The 18,204-nt window shown below is 47.0% G+C and overlaps 1 protein-coding gene across 4 annotated transcripts in view; it reads left to right on the plus strand.

The window, feature by feature from the left end:
- The first annotated feature begins 186 nt into the window (after positions 1–186).
- Positions 187–18,204, plus strand: part of WIPF2 (WAS/WASL interacting protein family member 2) — a 39,035-nt gene continuing 21,017 nt past the window's right edge. The window contains exon 1 of one of the 4 annotated variants that reach the window (XM_084749369.1): positions 187–405. The gene's annotated coding sequence lies outside the window, so the exon portion shown is untranslated. Of the gene's footprint in view, positions 406–571; positions 649–18,204 lie in introns of those variants that run through there. The other 3 variants (XM_084749368.1, XM_084749371.1, XM_084749370.1) reach the window with 3 other exon arrangements.

Here is an 18,204-nt window from a genome sequence, read left to right on the forward strand (position 1 = left end):
ACTAGTTGCTGAAAGCCTCGCAGGCAGTCTCAGCTGCAGACTAAGATGCAAAGCCGGCTTTTAACAGCGGAACTCGTGCTTGCGACCTTCTCAAGATGGTGTCGCTCCGCCCCCACGTGCGCCGGTAGAGGGCAGGTCTCCCAGTGCGCATGCGTCCCGGGTCCTCTTGGCTCTCAGCTACCTCCTCCTTTTTTTTTTTCCCCCGCCTCCATTTTGTTCGCGGACGCTGGGGACGGTGGGAGCAGATCCATTTCCGGGTTGGTAAAAGGGGCGGCGGCGAGAAGGAGAGCTTGCTGCGGGGCGAACGGGCAGGACTAAACCGGGACAGAGGTGACCGAGGAATCGCTCTCGGAGCAGCCCCGGCCAGGTGGGAAAGACGCCGAGGCGGCTGAGTCCGTCGCTGAGGTGACCTGAGGACCTGAGTGGGAAGGAGAGCCGAGGAGGGGGGTCGGGAGCGGGGGGAGGGGACACCGGAGGAGGGGCCTGAGGCGGAGAGGGAGCCTGGGGGCGGGGCCCGGAGACCCTGGAGAGGGGGCGTGGGCCATCCGAGTGGAGGTTGGGGGTGTGCAGCGGGTAGGGACTGAGCGAATGGGCTGGGGGGAGGTTTTTGAGAGACAGGAAATTAGAGATCCTGAAGGGTTGGGTGAGGTGAGTAAGACGGCAACTCTGGGTGAGGAAGGAGGGGGAACCGTGCGCAGAGGCGGGGGGGGGGGCGGGGGGGAGGAGATGGAGAAGGGAGGACCTGTTGGGAAAGGTAATTATCAGTAGGATGCTCTGAGTTGAGGAGTCCGGTGACATTTCGGAATTGATTGAGGTGGGAAGGGATGGTTGAGAGGGAAGGTTGTTTACACTGGAGGCAATCTTGAGTGTTGGGTGAGAGGGAGAGATGGCTGAGGTGCGCTTGGAAGCACCTGGAGTTGAAGGTCCCTGTTGGAGCCGGGTGAAACGAGGGAAGATGGAAATCTGAAGGCGCCGAACGTAGGCCGTGTGTGTGTGTGTGTGTGTGTGTGTGTGTGTGTGTGTGTGTGTGTGTGTGTGTGTTTGTGTGTGTGTTTGAGCTCCTGATTGTGTGTGTGTGTGTTTGTGTGTGTTTGAGCTCCTGATTATGAATGATTGGGAAAGCATATTCTGGAAGGATAATATTGGACCGAGGAGCTGGAGGAATCTACCCTCCTTCCCCACCCCCGCCCCTCCTTGCTCGGGATTGACTGACTCCGTGTCCACCTGCATGCTGGGCAAGACTCTACCTATAAGCTACACCCCATCCCTGAAATTATTTATTTATTTATTTTCTCTGTTGGAAAATTCGAGACAGTTTCTCTGTGTAGCCCTGGCTGTCTTGGAACTCACTCTGTAGACCAGGCTAGCCTCGAATTCACAGAGATCCACTTGCCTCTGCCTCCCGAGTGTTGGGATTAAAGACGTGCACCGCCACCACTGTCCGATCTGCAGCAATTTGAATTGTACTAGGTTGATCTCTCCCGGGCTCATCCTTTCTTTTTCTTTCTTTCTTTTTTTTCCTTTGCTATTACTTTTGCTTTAGAGTTCTGTCTTCTGAATGGCTTGCTGCATGTTTTTGTCTGCGCTTTTTTTCTTTTCATGAATCAGAAGAGAACTTTAGGGAGTGAAAAGAACTAGCTCACGTATGGATTTACGTGTGACGTTGAGACAGATCGTTAAACTCTCATTCTCTTCCTCCTTTGTAGTACAGGTCTGACCTTTCTGTTGACCAATTAAGATTGTGTTAACCAATTAGATCTTCGAGGTGGTTGTAAAGAGAAACAGGATTAAGATGTTTCTGTATTTATTTGTTTTTTCTGAGGTATAGTTTATATGTTGTAGCCCTGGCTGTCCTGGAACTCACTCTGTAGACCAGGCTGGCCTTGAACCCAGAGATCCACCTGCCTCTGTCTCTGGAGTGCTGGGGTTAAAGGCGTGCACCACCAGGCGTGCACCTGGCTATCTTAATTTTTTTAAAATATATTTTATTTAATTTTAATTTATGTGCATTGGTGTAGGGATGTCAGATCTTGGAGTTACAGACAGTTGCGAGCTGCCATGTGGGTGCTGGGAATTGAACCCGGGTCCTTTGGAAGAGCAAGCAATGCTCTTAACCACTGAGCCATCTCTCCAGCCCCTATCTTAATATTTTTAATAGTCAAAATTTTTATGTTACTATGTTGGTTACCACCAAGAGGAAGATATGGACATTAACGTCAGAAATGAATGAGCTCAGCACTTAGTGACTCGGAGAATGCACTTTTATTTTCTAACTCCCCAAGTATTGTAGAGAGTTGAGCCTTATGCCTTGGTTCAGTCTCTGTGGCTTTGCTGTCACTGGTAGGGACCATGCTGTAGACTGGATTGGATGTTTTCTTGTCAGTCGTTTGGAAGTCTGTTTTGGCTTTTTCTTTGGCTAGGCCACTCTGGACACTGGACACGCCAGTGAACTTGTTTAGCCTAGAAGTGTTTCTGAAAGTCTTGGCATTTCTGAGCCCTGACGTGGATTTGCTCAAGATTGGGCAGTTTTAATTCTCTCTCTTGATATCAGAAATGGTGTTTACATTAGTTGGTGCTGATTGGTTGTGTGGACACAGAGGTGAGAGTCGGGAGGTGAAGGCTCTTGGGAACAGAATAGCTTTTAGTTTTGCTTTGGGGGCTGGAGAGATGGCTCAGAGGTTAAGAACACTGCCTGTTCTTCCAAAGGTCCTGAGTTCAATTCCTAGCAACCACATGGTGGCCCACAACCATCTATAATGGGATCTGGCGCCCTCTTCTGGCCTGCAGACGTAGAGGAAGGCGGAACACTCATAGATATAAGTAAATAAGTCTGTTAGTTCAGGCTGCTCTAGCAAACCCTAGGCTTCATACCCACTCAGGAAGAGCTGCAGGCAGCCGAGTAAATGCTCGTATCTGGAGATAAAAACTTGTATGATATTGTGCTGCTGGGGTTTGGTTGGTTGGTGGGGCTTTTTTTGAGACGAGGTTTCTCTGTCTAGCTTTGGCTGTTCTGGAATTCGGTCTGTAGAACTCAGAGATCTGCCTGCCTCTGCCGCCAGAGTGCTGTTTAAGTAAAGGCGTGTTCCACAATGCCCAACTTTTTTGGTTTATTTTTAAGAGTGTTTTGACTTATAGAGACTCTGTTAAGTTGCAGTGGCCTATTTCTTTAGCACAGTGATTTTCAGTTTTTCCTGTCCTGTCACATTTTCCCGTTGCTCTGCTTCAACTAGTCCCAAGTAGAAAGTGGCAAGTCACCTCCCCTCCCCCTTTCCTCTGGTGGGCATCTTGTCTGTGTCACAGCTTGATACCACCGAAAGGAAAGGATTCTTGACTGCTTCAGATGGGGAGGGTGACAGAAGCCGAGCAGAGAGAAAGGACTCTGTCAAAGCAGAGAATAGTTGCAGAGACACAGACTGGGACCCTGAAGCTGTGACTGACATTTTGGCATCCCTTATCCCTTTGCCAAATAACTTCTTTTCTTAAAGAGTGTGAATGTTGATCTCTTTCTCAAAGTAAGCTCTTGTTAGCTGTTGTCCACACAGCTCCCAAGCAGGAGCAAGCAGAGTTCTGCTTGACTGCCTGACTGCCTCCTGAGGGCCATGGCCTGGATTAGAGCGAATGGGGCTGTCCGTGGCAAATGAAGTCCACTGCTAGATTGCAAGGGCCTCTCTGCAAGGAGACAGAGGCAGAACTCTTCGCTCAATGTCTCGGCTGTCCTTTTCTCCTAAATTCAAATCAAATCTGTTTCTTATTCATCTAGTGATTGAATGCAGAGCCATCGTGTTTGCCTGACTTTGTAAGACCAGGACATTGAGGAAAACAGTGTTTCAAGTTTACTCGAGTTCTCATTTCAAATCTTTGAGCCCGAAGAGCGTTATAGGCTAAAGTTAGGACCCATTTCCACCCCCACAACACTGCCACATTTGGGTGTGCGCGTGCATCCTTCCCCCCAGTCACACCATGCTTGGGATGGAATCCAGGGCTTCACATGTCCTAGGCAAGTGCTCCACCACTGAACTGCACCTCTACACCTCCAGTCCCAGGAAGTGTTTACTGGAATGATCTATGACAAGATACTGAAACATAAAATAGAAGCCAGGCATGGTGCTTCATGCCTGGAGTCCCAGCACCTGGGAGGCTGAGGCTGGCTGCAGATTCAAGGCCAGTGGGGCTACAGAGTAAGAGCCCAACTTTTTTTTTTTTAAGATTTATTTATTTGAGTATACAGTGTTTCACCTTCATATATGCCTGCATACCAGAAGAGGGCACCAGATCTCACTATAGATGGTTGTGAGCCACCGTGTGGTTGCTGGGAATTGAACTCAGGACCTTTGGAAGAGCAGGCAGTGCTCTTAACCTCTGAGCCATCTCTCCAGCCCCCAAGAGCCCATCTTAAAACCCAAAGTGGGTGGAATCTAAAGAACTTAAAGATATTAGAGAAAACTGTGTTAATATTTAAGTCAGCCTAAACCAATTTAAGAGTTTTGGCTTAAGCCAGGCCTTTAATCTCAGCATGTGAGAGGCAGAGGCAGGTTGATCGCTTGGAATGTGAGGCCAGCCTAGTCTACAAAGTGAGTCGAGGACAGTCAAGACTACACAGAGGAACCCTGTCTTATTTTGTTTTGTTTTCCTTGTTTTTCAAGGTTATCAGAGAGCAGAGCCAGCCATTGGCCAACCTGGCTTTTTAGGTTGTCTACTTGGGTTGTACTTAGTAAACAGCCTTATGCTTTTCAGGAGGTAGGTAGTTGCAGATAACATTGTCTGTGCTGGATCTTGGGATGGATTATGAAGCTGTTTTTTTGAGTATATGGCAGTAGCTCTCATAGCATTGGAAATAGCCCCAAAGTGAACCCCCGCTTTGACTTTGAATCCAAATTTCTCATCATTAGAATATTTTTAAAGTGTTACTTTTTTGTATATATGCATGGTGTGTGTTGGGGAGCAAGGTATGTGGCATGTGTGTTGTGCTGGAGGGAGCACCTACTGTGTGGAATTGGTTCTCCCCGTCCACCTCTGTGTTCTGGGATTGAAGTGAGGTTGCCAGGCTTACTACCTACAAGTGCCATTAACCATGGAGCCATCTCACCAGCCTGGAGTGTTCTTTTTTTTTTTTCTTTTTCCTTGTAGACCAAGCTGGCCTCAAACTCACAGAGATCCACCTGCCTCTGCTTCCCAAGTGCTGGGATTAAAGGCGTGCGCCACCGCCACCCAGCTTCATCTTTTGTTTTTTAATATTCCCCATTAGCAATAAATAGATTTGTCCTGTCCTGATACAGATTCAAACTTCCCAATCTTTTACAAGCTATGCTTCAAAAATTTACCACAAGTTGTTTTTAGGGTGTTTTTGCCCAGTCTTCTTCATTTTCTACCACCTGAACTATAACTCAACCCTTATCTCATTAAAAAGAAATTACGAGTGTGTGCATGATTGCTCACTCGTGCCTGTGGAGGACAGGAGAGGGTGTCAGATTGCACCGAGCTGGAGTTACACAGGCGGTTGTGAGCCAGCAGGTAGGGACACTGGAAATTAAACTTGGGTCATATGGAAGGACCACAAGTGCTCTTAACAGTGAAGCCATCTCTCTAGCCCCTTGTTTTGTTTTCTTTTTTTTTTTTAAAAGACTATATGAGGTTTATTAAGTGAGCGTGGGGGAGAAGGAAAGGAGGGAGGGGCACCCCAGAGAGAGACAGAGACAGACAGACAGAGATGGGAGAGAGAGGAAGAGTAAGAGAGCCCTTGCTTTGTTTTCTTGAGGCAGGGCCTTGTAGCTCAGGCTGGCCTTGTGTATGTGCCACCATGTTCAGCACCGTGTGTGTGTGTGTGTGTGTGTGTGTGTGTGTGTGTGTGTTTGTGTGTTTGTGTGTGTGCATGTGTGTGTTCGTGTGTGCTCTTTTGAAGTTACTCTAAAGTTCATGGGAAATGAGCCGAGCACCTTGCTGGATGCCAGAGATATGGCTTGAGCTTTTGCCCTTGTGACGCTTGTGGGCTGGTAGAAAGACCTCCATTAAAGAAATGATGAACTGTTGCTGTTCTTCCCTGTACAGGCAGCAGATTGGGGAGCCAAGGCTGAGTGAGGGGGAGGAGTCAAGGGGGACTTAAGGGGAAGGTCCTAAGGTCATCCTCAGGAAGGAGTGTGTTTTGAGGAAAGAAGACTCTCAAAGTTAGCACCAGGGTGGGAAGCAGACAAGTCAGGGGCAAGAGAATGCGGGTTTCCTGAAAAATGAGGTAGGTACTTCAGTTAGCTAACTAGTTAATGTTTGTGATATGAAAGACCATTCTCAGCCCCTCAAGCCGGCGGGGCTTGTCTCTGCCTCTGAGCTCTGTCCCCAGCTGCAGCTGCAGGGAATTCTGAGCTCGGCATCAGGAAACTTCGGGGTAACCCCTTCCACGGTACTAGTTTACTGCTGTGGATGCTGAAGTTGTCTGCATCGCCTTTGGGTCTTATTTCTACCAGAATGTCCTATAAGAAAGCCTGTCCCGGGCCGGGTGTGGTGCCTTACACCTTTAATCCTAGCACTCTGGAGGCAGAGGCAGGTGGATCACTGAGTTCAAGGCCAGCCTGGTCTACAAAGGGAGTCCAGGACAGCCAAGGCTACACAGAGAAAGCCTGTCCCTTTAGACTCAACTTCTCCCCAGTCTTGTAAGTTAAAGTGGTTGGCCTGATTTGCTTTTACGATTACTGGGGACTGGTCCTTAGATCATGGGGTTATTAGTTTGTTACTGAGGAGACAAAGGATCTGTAGTTGTAGGAAATTTTGACAGCTTTTCAGAGTCTTCCTGGGGCCAAGGAGAGAATACAGATGTTCTCACGTGAGCTGGTAAGAATAGTTCTGGCTTCCAGTCATCTGGGCGGTATTTCTTCACAGGTCTTGTTGGGCTTGCAAGTGAAAGAGTACCCTGAGGGGAAGGCTGTCATGAGCAAGAGTGCACGACAGCATTAGAACAGTGGAAAAGCGGCTGTATCTACCGACTTCTGTTCAGAAATCACAGCATGCAAAGCCCAGCTGGGCCTGTGTGGAGCACTTTCCTTATGTAATTGGATCAGCCTGCTTTGCTTTCATAACTTCCAGTAGACTCTTGATTTAGCCCTATTGCTGGTGACCAAGGAGTGACAATGTGCGAGGTCTTCTAGCATTTCAGCAAGAAGTGTCTGCATTTCTGGTGGCTCAAGGGCATTAGAGTGTGAGAGAAGAGACTTCAACAAGCAGGCACGGCGCTGTGGTGAGTTGGGAGGAAGTACAGGTGTTTGAAAGGAAGCCTGACCCCTCTCCCTCTGTGTGAAGGCTCATCAGTGGGGCTTGGAGCGTCTCCTTAGAGTTTCCTTCAGTCCTGTCCTTTTGGGGCCTGTCCCTGGCGCCTTCTCTGTCTGTATGTGCTTTTCTAAAAGCTCTGCACTTGGCGTGTGCACAAGAGGATGCTCTGATGGAGGTGCGCAGCCACTTAGAAGAGAGGTGGCCAGCTTACAGTGACAATAGCCTGATTTGCCATCAATGACTAGGTTTCTGCCATTCTTGTTTGTTTATTTGTTTTGGGTTTTCAAGGCAGGGTTTCTCTGTGTAGCCTTGGCTGTCCTGCACTCACTCTGTAGACCAGGCTGGCCTGGAACATCAATCCGCCTGCCTCTGCCTCCCGAGTGCTGGCATTAAAGGCGTGCGCCACCACACCCAGCCTGCTTTTCTTGTTTGTAACATTTCTTTTTTGTTGTTGTTTATATTTTTGTTTTTGAGACAGAGTCTCACTCTGTAGCTTTGGCTGGCCTGAAAACTGTGGGTCTGGTCAGTGCAATGCTATTGATAAAAAACCAAATGGCAGCTGGTGCACCTTTAATCCAGTCTTGAAGGAGGCAGAGGCGGATGATCTCTGTGAGCCCAAGGCTAGCCTGGTCTACATAGTGAGTTCCAGGCCAGTGAGGACTACATAGTAAGGAGACCCTATGTCAAAAGAAAAAGAAAGGAGATCCTAAAAATGGTAAAGGAAGTGGTAGGTCTCCGTCGTGTGACCCCCACCTCAGCCTTGTGAGCTGTGGGGTCCAGTCAGTCTCCACTGTGCTCCGCTTAGCCTCTTCTTGCGTTTACCTTTGCACTTACGTTTGGTTGGTTGTTTGGTTAGTTTTTTTTTTTTTTTTATTTATGTAAAGAAATGGATCCTGTTGTTACCTATTCCTGGCTCCACATTCCTAGGCTCAAGCCATTTCCTGCTTCAGCCTCCTGAATAGCTGAGATTGTGGTCGTGTTACCACACCCAGTTTGGTCATGGTTTCTTTCAGTGTCCTGGAGGTTGCTCACATATTTGGACTCTGATAGAGTAAGCGCTGAGGCCACTGATCACCAGTGGTTACACCCAGACTACAACAGAGATCCAGGTCACTGGAGGCAGCCTGATTCCAGTAGAGGTTCAAGCAAGACCCGGCCTTGAATGTCCTTTAAATTCTTTACTGTGGGTGGGTGTGCACAGGTGAGCAATGGGTATGCCCAGGTGAGTGTGCGCTGGTCCAAGGTGCTCTTGGGGAGGTCAGAGGTGTGGGTGTGCTCAGGTGAGCGTGTGCGGGTGGATATGTGGAGGTGTTCCTGTAGAGGTCAGAGGGTGTTTTTATGGTGTTGCTTTGTCTGCCTTTACTTGGATTCCAGGTTATCACTTAGGATGTTAAGCTTGAAGGTCAAGCACTGTCACCTGCAGAGCCATTTTTCTGGCTCTTAAGTTGTTTGGAGGCTACAGGGGAATGGATAAAGTTGTTTACTTTGCTTTGGTAACAGGTCCAACATTGACTTGAATCCTTGGTATTATTTCTTTTTGTTTGTTTGTTTGATTTTTGTTTTTGTTTTCCACGCAGGGTTTCTGTGTAGCCTTGGCTGTCCTAGACTCCCTTTGTAGACCAGGCTGGCCTTGAACAGTGTGTGCCACTATGCCCGGCTTATACCCTTTCTTTTTAAAACAGGGTCACAGGCTGGAGAGATAGCTCAGAGGCAAAAGCACTGGCTGCTCTCCCAGAGGTCCTGAGTTCAATTCCCAGCAACCATATGGTGGCTCACAACCATCTGTAATAGGATATGGTGCCCTCTTCTGGTGTTTAGGCAGAACATTGTATACATAATAAATAAATAAATCTTAAAAAACAAACAAAACAAACAAAAAAAGAGCGTCACACATATACACATAATTAAAAATGAAATAAATCTTTAAAGGAAAAAAAAAAGCTGTCTCAGTGGGTAAAGGTGCTCACGCCAAGCCTCACAGCCTGAGCTTAGTTCCTAGGACCTACATAGGAGGAGTGACAGGGCTTCTCCAGGTTGTCCTCTGTCCTTCACAAGCGCACCATGGCACACACATGCCCTTCCTTTCCCTTCCCTGCCCCCCCCCAAAGTAAAACAAACAAACAACAGGGCCTGGTGAGATGGCACATATAGTAAAGGCACTTGCCACTCAACCCTGGTGACACATGAGTCTGGAACCCACATAAAGGTGTCCTGAGAGAACCAACTCCGCAGAGTTGTCTTCTGATCCCCTAGCTGCACACGGTGGAGCACAGACATACACACACATAAGTAAATAAATTACGGTGGGGGGCAGCAAGACAGTGTCTCATTATGCGACCTGGGCTGGCCTCCATCTTGCCTTGTAACTGAGGAAGGCCTTAAACTTCTGGTCTCCTTGCCTCTACTTCCCAGGTGTTAGGATCACACTCATCTATGTCCGGGTTTATTTTTTTCCAAGATATGATTGCATTATGTAGGCCAAACCAGCCTTGAATTGGAAGCACTCGTACCTCAGCCTCTTGAGGCCTAGATTACAGGCAAGAGCCGCCACACCCAGCTTGTCTTTATTGAAACAGTAAGGAAGGGTACACAGTCAGCTAGGGCTGGGTGTGGTGGTCCACACCCTCAATCCCAGCACTTGGGAGGCAGAGGCTGAGTTGGAGACAGCCTGGTCTGTAGACTGAGTTCCAGGATAGCCAGGACTACCTGTTGTGGCTACAGAATTGGCCCAGTGGTTAAGAGCTGTGGAGCCATGAGGACAGGTTTGGATCTCAGCAACCTGGCATCTTGCACTTGCCTGTAACCCCAACCCTGAGCTGGGGGGCAGGTAGGCTCACTGGAGCTCTCGGAAAAATCCAAGCCCCAGCATGGCGGCTAACCCTAACCCTGAGACTCAACAGGATTAGGTGGAGAGTGACAGGCGCACATAGCCGCATGTGCGTACAGCTGCACATCCACACCAGCCAGATAAATATAAATAGTTACTTCATGTCTTCTTGCTGGTTCTCAATGACTTGTAAAATTTCAAAATGTTTTTGTTTGTTTCTTTTTATGTATATGGGTTTTTTAGTTGGATGTAGATCTGTGCACTATGTGCATGCAGTGTCCTCTAGGCCAGATCAGGGCACTGGATCTCCTGGGATTAGAGTTACAATGGTTTTGAGCCACCATGTCAGTGCTGGGTGTCAAACCTGGGTCTTGAGCCATCTCTCCATCCCTTTCCTTCCTCCCTCCCTTCCATCCTTCCTCCCTCCCTCCCTCCCTCCCTCCCTCCCTCCCTCCCTTCCTTCCTTCCTTCCTTCCAAGGCTTATTTAGTATATGGGTGTTTGCCTGTATCTGTCTGTACACCACATGCGTGCCTGGCGCCCTTGGAGGTTAGAAGAGGAGGGTGTCAGATGCCCTGGAACTTGAGTTGTGGATGGTTGTGAACCGTGTGTGGGTGCTGCAAGTTGAACTCAGGTCTCCACAGGAACAAAGAAGTATCTTAACCGCTGAGCCCTCTCTCAGCCCTTTCATACACACACACACACACACACACACACACACACACACACACACACTGTATTTATTGCCAGATGTGCTGCTGTACGCCTTTAATCCCAGCACTCAGAAGGCAGAGACAGATGGATTTCTGTGAGTTTGAGGCCAGCCTGGTCTATTTAATGAGTTCCAGGACAGCCAAAGCTACATAGTGAGACACTAACAAAAAATTATTATCATTGTGTGTGTGCATGATGTGTGGTGGGTGTAGGTGCTCATGAGCAGTCGGGACAGCTTTGTGGCGTCAGTTCTCCTGTTCCCTGTGGGTGGTCCTTGTCTCCTCCCCCCCTTCACCCCCCAGTGCTATATAGAAACAAGGATAGAGGCGAGAGAGGAATTAGGAGAACTCCTCAATCTGATTTCTTTCCTTTTGTCAGACCATTGTACTAACAAACTGCAAGGCACCTTCCTTTTTTGTTGTTGTTTTTTGAGACAGGGTTTCTCTGTGTAGCCTTGGCTACAAACAGCGATCCACCTGCCTCTGCCTCCTGATTGCTGGGATTACAGGCATGTGGCACCACACCAGGCTGCAAGCAACCTTTCTAAACAACCAGCAAACACCCCCTCCTATGGGGCACTAGCATTTATATGTCCTCTGAAAAGTTCCCAGAATCCCTCTCTGCAGCTAGCAAAACCATGTTTCTGCTAGAGCAGGAGGCAAATCATAGTCAGCCGCTGTGGGCAGTTCGCTGTGGGCAGTTCGAAGCAACCCCACAACACCTAGGATTAAAGGGCACGCCACCACGCCTGGGATATTTCTGTGTTAAAAACAAAACAGAACAAAATTATGCCACCAGATCTATTTATTTATCTATTGGTATATGTATATGGGTGTGTATAGGGATACAACTTGGGGGAGTTTTTGTTTTTTTTCCTTTGTTTTTCGAAACAGGGTTTCTCTGTGTAGCTTTGGCTGTCCTGGAGTCACTCTGTAGACCAGGCTGGCCTCGAAGTCACAGAGGTCTGCCTGCCTCTGCCTCTCAAGTGCTGGGATTAAAGGCACACACCACCGCCACCTGTTTGGTTTTTTTTTTTTGTTTTGTTTTTTTTTTTTTTTTTTTAATGGTTTTTTTTAGACAGGGTTTTTCTGTGTAAAGTAATCCTGGCTGTCCTGGAACTCTCTCTGTAGACCAGGCTGGCCTCGAACTCACAGAGATTTGCCTGCCTTGGCTTCTGGAGTTTTTAAGATTTATTTATTTATTACATACACAATGTTTTGCCTGCACACCAGAAGAGGGCACCAGATCTCATTATAAATGGTTGTGAGCCACCATGTGGTTGCTGGGAATTGAACTCAGAACCTTTGCAAGAGCAACCAGTGCTCTTAACCTCTGAGCCATCTCTCCAGCCCTTAAGATTTATTTGAAGTGTGTCTGTGTGTCTGTGTCTTGTTTGCACGTGTGTGTGCATGCTGGTGAATGTGCATGTGTGTATGCAGGTGCCCTCATTCAGAAGAGGGTATTGGATTCCTGGGGTTGGAGTTACAGGCAGTTATGAGCCATCCAACAGAGAGTGGAAACTTAACTTGGATTGGCCCCTGCAAACCAGTCTGTGTTTTAACTGAGAAGACCTTATGTCCAGTCTCCTTCAATTACTTTCAATCAACATTTTTCTGAATTACATATTGTCTTTATATTTCTAGCATGCTTATACCACCATTTCCTTTTTTTTTTTTCCAAGACAGGGTTTCTCTGTGTAGCCTTGGCTGTCCTGGACTTGCTTTGTAGACCAGGCTGGCCTTGGACTCACAGCGATCCACCTGCCTCTGCCTCCCGAGTGCTGGGATTAAAGGCGTGCACTCCTGACCCTTGTTTTGTTTTTTTATTTGTTTGCTTTTTGACACAGGATCTTACTATGTAGTAGTGGTTGCTCTGGAGCTTGCTGTGAAAATAGATCAAGTTGGCTTTGAATTCACAGAGATCCACTCTTGCCCTGAGTGCTGGGATTAAGTGGTGTGCCTTATACCTGGCATCATACTCTACTTCTTAATTTGTTTTTGTTTTGTATTTTTGGTTTTTTGAGACAGGTTTCTCTGTGTATCCTTGACTGTTCTGGACTGGCTTTTGTAGACCAGACTGGCCTTGAACTCACAGTGATCCACCTGCCTCTGCCTCCCAAGTGCTGGGATTAAAGGCGTGTGCCACCACCGCCCAGCCTACTTCTTAATTTTTATACCTTGTGTATTCTGAATCAGTGTTATAGGAGCTAAAGTTCCCCCTGTAGTTTTTTCCGAGACAAGATTTCTTTGTGTAACATCTCTGGCTATCCTAGACTTGCTGGTAGACCAGGCTTGCTCCACCACTGCCAGCCTGGTTTTCCGCAGGAACACCCTTCTCTCCACTGTCAAATGTTTAGTCTCCTTTTTCTTTCTGTGTAGTTGGTGATCACCCCCTCCCCATCTCTTTCTTTGTCATTGTCGTTGTTTTTGATTAGTTTAATGCTAGGTATTAAACGTAGGGCTTTGTGTTTGCTAAGTACCTCTTCTGCAGCTGAGCTGTTTTCCAGCCTCATTGTTGTTTGGATTTTTGGCTGTACCTTTAGAAAATGAATCCCCTTTTATTGTGGTTTTAATGTTTTATGAGGGACTATTGAAAATACATGCTTCTGCCCTACTGAACCAGCACTCATTCCATTCCGATGCCAGCGTCGATTCCTAGTGCTTCCCTGCTCCTCCACACGAGTGTCCCCAGTGTCCCGTACAGAGCTTCTTGAATAGAAGGTTTCTGGTCAGGTGGGTTTGGGTTAGGGCCTTGTGTTCGCATTTGTTTCTTAAGCAAATGTAGGTGTGGTTTGTTACAGGTGAGCTCAGAAGCCCAACTTGCAGTAGACATTGCTGCCCTCTTCCATCTCCGGGCAAGCGCCCTCACTTTCCTTAGGATTCCTTTACATTCAGTTTGAGTCTGGCCAACTTTGGCCTTTTGGTCTGGTTTTCTAAATTAGAATACGTGTCTTTTATCTGATTGACCTTTCTCTTCAGTAAAGTCAGCGTCCTAAAGCCTCCCCTTCCCTAGTACTAAAGCTGGCCGATGGTGGTAAATTTTAGCTGTGTGACTCCATTTTTCTTGCCAATGTGCTCTTAAGCTCCCTGGTTGCTGGAGTTTGTGGGTGGGGAGGAAATATCAATTATGAACATTGAGCTACTCTATCATTTAACTGTCAAAATTCAGGAGCCTATTAATGTCTCTGGTGAAGTGCGAAGTGGATGCTGTCTTTGAAATCACACGTAAATCATCTGCTCTGGATTTTCAGAGTCCTTTTTAAGATGGTAATGCACTGAGCTTTTGTTTTTCCTGTTCCTCTCTGGCCTTTTCATTCCTGACCATGTGACTGCTGTTTCTTGGGAATCTCCTTGGGGTTGGTTTCATTTTACCTTTCCATCTTTTTTTTTTTTTTTTAAGATTTATTTATTATGTATACAGTATTCTGCCTGCATGTCCACCTGCTGGCCAGAAGAGGGCACCAGATCTCATTAAAGGTGGTTGTGAGCCACCGTGTGGTTGCTGGGAACTGAACTCAGGACCTTTGGAAGAGCAGCCAGTGCTCTTAACCTCTGAGCCATCTCTGCAGCCCACATGAGCTTCTGAAGTTGGGTTTTTAGTTTTGGGGACAGGGTCTCAAGTAACCCAAGCTGCTCTCAAACTCCTAGACCTTCTGCCTCTACCTCCCAAATGCCATCAAGCCTGGCTTTGAGGCCAGTTTTTAACCATGATATATGAAGGGTATATTCACATCCCTCCTTTAGATGATAGATTCACAGGCTTAGAAAAGAAAGCAGTTCTGTCCTTTACCGCTAGCCAGCAAAGCATCTGGAAATGGATGTGCTTGCAGCCAGCTACACCTTGGGTGCTGTCAATTGCCTGGAGGTCAGAGCCACAAAGTACTTGTGGTTAATGTTGCGAAGGCTGAGTGTAGCACCATGGTAGCCCGTTCTTGGAAATCCCTTTGTCTGTTAGTTAAGCCACGTTGGTTGATGCTGGCATGGAGTGTGTTTGCATTCTCTGGTGAGTAGCTTTGTAGAAACAGCTTTCTTTTGTGCACCTTAGCTCTTGCTGATGAGTAAACCCGAGGCTTTGTGCGTACCACGTGCATACTCTACCACTGAACCACACCCCTTGGTCCCATCTTTTCTGAAATTTTAATTCTGATTGTGTATGTGTGTGTGTGCGGTGTGTGTGCAAGTGCAGGCATATATGTGGAGCCCAGAGGGCCATTTTTAGGAGTCAATTTCCTCTTTCCACTGTGGGTCCCAGGGACTGAACTCAGGTCGTCAGGCTTTTGTACCAAGTACTTTGGCCTGCTAAGCCATCTCCTGGGCCCACCCCATCCTAGATCCTTTGTGAAATGCTTTCACAAGTTCTCTTTAAATTCTGTTTAAGCAGTTATATATAAGGCTGAAAAGCTACCATTGAATGAAAGTGTGACTGTCTTGCGGTTCTGCATCCCTGGCTGTCTTAAGTGTCACTGGTTTATTGTTGATAACATGGTATTTTGGGCCTCTCTGCTGCAGAACTAGATTGCCCCTTTGCCTTGATGGGGAACGTGGCAGGGCTGGAGGAGTTTGGGGTGTTCGTCAGGCTTTAATTTGCAATCCCTCTTGCATTAGTTCACTCTAGTAACTTAATTGAGTTTGAGGTGGACGTCTCCTTGTCTGTCATCACTGTAGATAAGAAGTCTTGCCTTCTGGGCTTTCCTGTGTCGGGAAAAATACTTACACATAGAGAATAAGTAAATGTCTGCATTTACATTTTAGAGCTTCAAAATAATCCAGGGCAAGAGGAGAAAGCTCCTTATTGGGGTGGAGGTGGGGGTGGTTGGCTGTATCTGGTTTTGTTTTTAGGTATCACTATCTACCTTGGCCTTCCACACGCTGAAGTTACAGGTGTGCTGCGTGCCCAGCTTCTGTGCTGCTCTTTTGTTTTGTTTTGTTTTGGTTTGGTTTTTGGTTTTTCGAGACAGGGTTTCTCTTGTAGCACTGGCTGCCCTATACTCACTTTGTTGACCAGGCTGGCCTCGAACTCAAAGAGATCCTTGGCTACGTAGAGAGTTCAGAGCTAGCCCCACCTGTGTGAGACTTTGCTAATTCTTCCATCTATCTATTGCTTTTTGAGTCACTCTTCTCTAGATAGCTCTGGCTGGCCTAGAACTCAAAAGAAATTCATCTGCCTCTGTCTCTGGGTGCTGAGATTAAATTGTGTGCCAACACACCAGACAAGTCCAGGACAGCAAGTCCAGGGCTACACAGAGAAACCCTGACTCGGAAACAGAACAAAAACAAAAACAAAAAAAAGTGTATGCTAACACTCCTGCTAGAATTTTGCTTAAAAACAACAATAATAACAACAAAAAACCTACCCATACATAGTCTGTTTTAGAAAACCTAGGGCTTCTTAGTTTAAACATTTATTTTTAGGCTAGGGATGAGGTTAAGAGCACTTGGGAGGCAGAGCAGGCGAATCTCTGTGAGTTCAAGGCCAGCCTGGTCTACAGAGTGATTCTAGGACAACCAAGGCTACCTAGAGAAACCCTGTCTCGAACCCCCCCCCCCCAAAAGAGAGCTCTTCTATTCTTCCAAAGGTCCTGAGTTCAATTCCCAGTAACTACATGGTGGCTCACAACCGTTGCTAATGAGATCTGGTGCCCTCTTCTGGCCAGCTGGCACACGTGCAGGCAGAATAAATAATAAATTAAATCTTTAAAAACCATTTATGGTAAGTATTTTATTTTAATTTTTTTCTGGATGGGGCTGGAGAGGTGGCTCAGTGGTTAAGAGCACTGGCTGCTCTTCCAGAGGTCCTGAGTTCAATTCCCAGCAACCATATGGCGGCTCACAACCATCTATAATGAGATCTGGCGCCCTCTTCTGGCCTGCAGGTGTAGATACAGGTGCAGCACTGTATACATAATAAATAAATAAATAAATCTAAAAATAAAGTGTGTGCCTTTTAAAAAAAATTTTTTTTTCTGGGCCAATCAGGCTTCCTACACAATTAAACTTATATGATAAAAAATTGTCATAGCGCCGGGCGTGGTGGCGCACGCCTTTAATCCCAGCACTTGGGAGGCAGAAGCTAGTGGATTGCTGTGAGTTCGAGGCCAGCCTGGTCTACAGAGTGAGTCCAGGACAGCCAAGGCTACGCAGAGAGACCTAGTCTTGAAAAACCAAAAAAAAAAAAAAAAAAAAGTCATAGCTGGGCATGGTGGCACATGCCTTTAATCCTAACACTTGGGAGGTAGAGGCAGGCGGATCTCTGTGAGTTCGAGGCCAGCCTAGTCTACAAAATGAGCCCAAGATAGCCAGGACTGTTACACAGAGAAACTCTGTCCTGGGGTAGGGGGTCAGGGGGATGCCTATAGTTGGAAAATAAATTCCCTTAATGAAGTCTTCTTGGAGTTTTATCTCCATCTTTGCATATGATAGAAATCTATCTTACTAGATGTTTGACGGAGCAGAATTTCAGAAAAGACTTGGTTCCTTTTGTTTTGAGAGAGGAGAGCTCTGAATTGTATAACCCTTTTAATGAAGTGGTGATGGAAAAATAAGTGTAATATGAAAGTTGCTCTTGACTGTTGTGTTGGATTTTTTTTTCGGTGTTGGATTTTAGAGACACAAGAAATGCATTCTATCTGACCTAGAACACAGACATGCATGTGCTTGATTCTGTGTGGACGTCAGTTCCCTAGTAAGTGCAGGAAGCTGCTTGGCTCCTGCTGTTGGGTAGCCTCCTGGACAAGTGTGCCGTGCTCTTGGGCAGCTTTTCCTCTTCCTCTGTTGAGGTTCTTGGTCCTGGGGACCACTGTGCTAAGGAACCCCTGATTTTCCAGCTTTCTTGTTGTTTCGCTGTTGTTCTTCTGGGTTGTTTTGTTGTTGTCTTTTGTGTGTGGTTTGTTTTTGAGACATAGTTTCACTCTGCAGTCCTGGCTTACCTGAAGTTGCTGTTCTGAGCAGGCTGGCCTCACCTGGAGATCCACCTGACCCTGCCTTGAGTGCTGAGGATAAAGACACATGCCACCATATCAGGCCTTTATTATTATTTTTTTAAAGATTTATTTATTTATTATGTAAACAATGTTGTGTTCACATGTAATACCTGCACACCAGAAGAGGGCACCAGATCTCATTATAGATGGCTGTGAGCTACCATGTGGTTGCTGGGAATTGAACTCAGGACCTTGGGAAGAGCAGCCAGTGCTCTTAACCTCTGAGTCACCTCTCCAGCCCCGCCTTTATTATTTTTTAGGAGCGATATTTTTTGGCGGGGGAGGTCTGAAATAGGGTTTCTCTGTACAGCCTTGGCTGTTCTGGACTCAGCCCAGGCTGGCCTCGAACTCACAGCAATCTGCCTGCCGAACTCAGAGCAATTCGCCTGCCTTTGCCTCCCAAGTGCTGGGATTAAAAGTGTATGCCACCA

This window comes from Acomys minous (genome assembly GCF_964271855.1).
Source record: "Acomys minous genome assembly, chromosome: 12".
NCBI classification, from domain to species: Eukaryota; Metazoa; Chordata; class Mammalia; order Rodentia; family Muridae; genus Acomys; species Acomys minous.